The following is a 5557-nucleotide window of genomic DNA, read 5'->3' as shown; positions in this document are numbered from 1 at the left end:
AGTATGGAGGCTCCCTAGAAAACTAAAAATAGAACTACTGTATGAACCAGCAATCGCACTCCTGGGCATATACCCAGAGAAAACCATAATTCAAAAAGATACATACACCCCAATGTTCATTGCAGTACTGTTTACAATAGCCAAGACATAGAAGCAACCTAAGTGTCCATCGACAGATGAATGGATAAAGAAGTGGTACATATATACAATGGAATATTACTCAGCCATAAAAAAGAATGAAATAATGCCATTTGCAACAACATGGAGATTATCATATTAAGTGAAGTAAGTCAGAGAAAGACAAACATCATATGATATTACGTCTATGTGGAATCTAAAAGAATGATACAAACAAACTTATTTACAAAACAGAAACTGGTTCGCAGACTTAGAAAACCAACTTATGGTTACCAAAACGGAAATGTGCAGGGTGGATAAATTAGGAGTTGGAATTAACATATACACACTGCTATATATAAAATAGATAATCAACAAGGACCTACTGTATAGCACAGGGAACTCTACTCAATACTCTGTAATAACTTATGTGGAAAAAGAATCTGAAAAAGAATGTATATATATATATAACTGAATCACTTTGCTGTACACCTGAAACTAACACAACATTGTAAATCAAGTATACTCCAACATAAAATAATTTTTTAATTAAAATAAAGATACTCAGCAGAAAATATATTTCACGAATACACTGAAGAAACAGAGCGGGGCAAGTGAACAGGCCATGACAAAGGATGCCATTTTAGTCAAGGAGTTCAGCAACGCCTTAAGGGAATTAGCATTTGAACAAAGGCCCGAACCTGGCAGGACAGACTGGAGTAGGCTAGATGGTTCAGCGCAGGTGAGGCCATCCGAGGTGCTGAGCAGGGAAAGAACAGGGTCAGATCCAACAACCACGTGGAATGCTGACTGCAGGGGACATGAACAGAAGCAGGAGGACCATACGAAGGCCAGGTGGTCTTAGCATCTTTAAGGAATTTGGGGGTTGGGGCAGCGGGAACCCACCATCACAAAAATCACTCTGACCTACGACCTGATGGATGAACCTCAGAAACATTATGCTAAGTGAAAGAAGCCAGACGTAGACGACCACGTCCTGCATGGTCCCATTTACAGGACGTGTCCAGACTAGGCAAAACTATAAAGACGGGAAAACATAGGTAAGAGGTTGCCTCTAGTTGGGCGTGGAAATGGGGCGTAACTAATTGGGCATGAAGGATCTTATTGGGGTGATGAAAATGTTCTAAAACTGTATTACAGTAATGGTTGCACAACCCAGTAAACTTACAAAGATGTCATTGAATTGCACACTTGAAATGGATGAATTTCATGGTATGTTCATAGTACTTGAATGAAGGTGTCAAAATAGACTGTGATAATGAAATAGAAAGGAACAAATGAGCACTATCAGGAATAGCCACCTGGAGGACTGCAAGCTCCCGTAGGAAAGGCAGGTGATGGGGAGCAATTGAGATTAAAGCTTGTTCATCAGGTTTGGCCGAGGAGGATGAGGACTATTTTGAGCAGGCTCCTTATGTCAGAGTTCACCCCCCAAGGCAGAGCTGTCCCTCTCCCCTCTACTGAGTCTGGTTCTGTAGATCAGACTGATGATACCATGTCTTGCGAATCATGCCCTGAATCCACTTCTCTCAGGAACTCAGGGCTTCCTGCAGACTCATTTCTGCAGCAGCTGAAGGCAGACAGGAGACACAAAGGAAAGCAGGCTCTGTTTAATGCTGGGTGAATGCCTGAGAAAGCTATCATTTTCTCTACTGTTGAAGAGAAAGTGTCTTGGTGGCCATTTGTGGGAGTTATTAATGCCAACCAACCCTACGAATTGTAAACAAACCACCTACGTGGTCATATGTGATTTAGAAAGTGATTTACATTGAGTTGGCAATGAAAATACATTACTGTTCTCTGGTTCCGAAGTATTAAAGGTTTTGATAAGTATCAAAGGCAAGAGCTTACAGTCACTTTGAAGAGGGAGTCAAACTGAGGTTAACCTGAAAACAAGATCAGCGTCAAAACATAACCCAAAATTCTAGGGGAAATGATTGAAGTTCACACAAGTAACACGATGTTACCTCTCCCAGGACATTCAGGTGCTAGGCCCGCAAATGGTCTTTTCCAGAGTGCTGGGTTTACCCTCAACCTCAATCCCCAGAAGTCGCACATACCTGGTAACTCCAGGGACACCAGGAACTCCCCAGCTCTGCCGCCGCTCTGGTTTTACCTCAGTGTAAAATCCCGTCTAACTCCTCCGAGAGAGACCTGTTAAATGGGAATGTCTTGGGGGAGGGAAGGTGAGTGGGAGGGGCTTCATCAGTTGTTAACACCTGAACTTCTGAGTTGATTTTGCTATTTCCTAGTGAACAGCAAGGCCGTGCCTGCATGTGGGTGGAAGTGGGTTTCAGGTTTACTTGGCAAGGGAGAGAACGGTCAGAATACGGTGGTAGGTTCTGGGAAGGGACGATTCCAGAAGGGAAATTAGGGAACAGATATTGCAGAGTTTGCCTACCTCTCACTCTTGCTCCTGGGTCTCAGCCTAGGAGTGCTGCTACCCGGCCTCACCTGTCATGGAGTTTATCCCCGCCCCAATCCCACGAGGTGTAGAGGCCCAGCTGAGAGCAATGATCAAGGAGGTAAAAATACAATTGATCCTTAAACAAAACAGGTTTGAAGTGCATGGGTCCACTTGTACCCAGATATTTTTTCAATAAATACTACAGTACTACAACAATCTGTTGAATCCACAGGTGTGGCACCTTGGAAACCAAGGAACAATGTATCCGGCAGGGCAACGATAAGTTATATGTGGATTTTCAACTGGGCGGATTGTCGATGTCCTTCACCCCAACGTTCAAGGGTCAACTGTACAGAGGTTTTGCAGCCTGAACCAGTCCAAACTGGTGAAGGAAAATGATTAGACACACAGGAACCAGAATTAATTCGCATAGATACTGGCCACCTTATATACAGTCTCAGCACCAGTGCCTTTTATCCCAGAAGCTGTATAACTTTGAGAAAAAGTATATTTTACTAACATTTTAAAATTATTGCAAAAATAAATGTTGCCTGTAATTTTTTTCTATTTGTAATTTAGATGCACAGAAAAATTGCTAAAATGGTACAGGGAGAACCCATATGCCCTTCCTCCAGATTTCCCTAATGTTACCATCTTCCATAATCAGTACAATTATCAAAACCTGGAAACAATCACTATTATAGTACTATTAACCAACCTACACACCCTACTTAAATTTTGTCAGTGTTTCCACTAAATGTCTTTTTTTCCGCTCCAGTCTCACATTGTATTTAGTTGTCATGTCCCCTTAGTCTCCTTCAGCCTGAGAAAGTGCCTCAGTTTTTCCTTGCCTTTCAATGACTTTGACACCTTGGAAAAGGACTGGCCAGTTATTTGTAGAATGTCCCTCATTTTTAGTTTGTCTGATCTTTTCTCATAGAGTGAAGTTATGCATTTTTGGCAAGAATGCCCCAGATATGATGCTGTAACTTCTCAGCGCATGAGATCGGGGGTACGTGGTGTGGATATGTCTTATTCCTGGTGACATTAATTTGGATGGCTTGGTTAAGGTGGTGTCTACCTGGTTTCTCCATTGTAAAGCTAACCACTTCTCCATCTTGAAGATTACCTTATAATTTAATGATAGTTATATTTTACCTAAATTAAAATACATATTTAAATGCCACCTTTCAGAAAAGTATTTGAGACAAATTATAATAAAAGATATATCCAAATAAGATTCTTGTGTGTCCTATCTCAAAAAATAGCTCCTTTCTGTTTCCTAAACCTGGAAGAGGTCTTGATATTTCCTTCATAAATCCAGTCATCTGCAGGTTCTACCAATTCCATCTTCTAAATATGCCTCAGCTGTGTCCGCTTCTCTCCATTCTCACCATGTTTCCTAATTTGTCTCCCTGACTCCAAGTCTTGATCCTCTCAAATTCTATCTACTCACTAACTCCAGAGTGAGCTTTCAAAAGCAAATAAGATCAGGTCACCTCCTGCTTTGAGCCTTTAGTGGCTTCCCACTGCCCTAAAGCAGAGATGATCTGGGTAGCAAACCCTGGAATGGGTCCTCTGGATGAACTGCAGATAATATGATCCCCTGGGTAGCTGAACAAGTTAATCTCCTAGCTGCAAATCAGAATCCACTGGGGAGCTTGTTAAAAATACAAACCCACAGGCTCCTACCCACAGAGATTCTGACTCAGAGGAGGAACCTGGGATCTGCACTGTAACAGGCTTCCCAGGTGATCCAGATAGGGGGTCAGCTGAGGACCAAAATGATATTCGTTCTTAGGGGGAGCTACAAGAAAAATTTTCTCTAATTTCTAAATTTCTGTAATGCTGTTGCAATCCTGCTGTAATTATTAAATGCACCTAAATTTATTTTAAATTACTCTAAATTAAAAAATCTGCCAAATAAGAAGTTCTGGCATAGTCTAACTTCTGTCAAATTTGCACATATTACAAGGATGTTGTAATTCTTACTTTAAAAGGTAATCATTTTATTTCCTAAGACTCATTAAATTTAACTCCCTAGCGGTATAGATATAACCCTTTTGAGATCATGATATGAAGTCTTATTGTCCTATTTTAAAGATCCCAACCACTGCTGGTGTCCAGCAAAGGCATTTACCAAGCTTTGGTCCCCATATTTTAAAACTCTGGCTGGGCAGTGTGCCTGGCTGTGGCACCCTAGGTGCCAACTATGTGTCATGTTGGCACCTGAGGTTTGAAAGACAAATACAGTCAGTTCCAGTTCTAAATAATGTCTTTTTAGTCATTCCAAATATTTTCTAATTTAAATAAAAATTGAGCAATTTCAAAAACCCAAGCAAGTCATTATTTATGTTAAGTTTACTATACTTTTAAACAGATCAAGACATTCCAAAACCCTATGTCAGACTTATGTAAGCCCCAGCAGCATTCCCAACAGTAATCCCTAGCCTCATTTTTAAGCAAAATACATATTATACCAATGGGACAAAGTCAGATTAAATATATAATGTGAGCACATATTTTATCTCATAACAAAATAAGAGGAGTGGCCTTTAGTTGGACTGTTTTTATAGTCTACGTGTACCTCCCTCCACTTCTGGAAGGGTTTTGCAGTTGAACTTCCGGGGGAAATGCTGGCAGAGAGAGAGGAGACAGGAAGCCAAGAGGTGGTCTGGGGCCTCCCTGGTGGCGCAGTGGTTGAGAGTCCGCCTGCCGATGCAGGGGACACGGGTTCGTGCCCCGGTCCGGGAGGATCCCATATGCCGCGGAGCGGCTGGGCCCGTGAGCCATGGCCGCTGAGCCTGCGCATCCGGAGCCTGTGCTCCGCAACGGGAGAGGCCACAACGGTGAGAGGCCCGCGTACCGCAAAAAAAAAAAAAAAAAAAAAAAAGAGGTGGTCTGTATCGGCCTGTAATGGGCTGTAACCACCCAGTTCCCTAAGTTGAGTCAGAACCACACAGAATGTGCCTCCTTCCAGGCAGAGTGCTAATTCCTTCACCAACTCTTCCT

The sequence above is a fragment of the Mesoplodon bidens genome (assembly GCF_964165515.1).
Source record: "Mesoplodon bidens genome assembly, chromosome: 12".
Taxonomy (NCBI): domain Eukaryota; kingdom Metazoa; phylum Chordata; class Mammalia; order Artiodactyla; family Ziphiidae; genus Mesoplodon; species Mesoplodon bidens.
Note: the sequence above shows the minus strand (reverse complement) of the source record.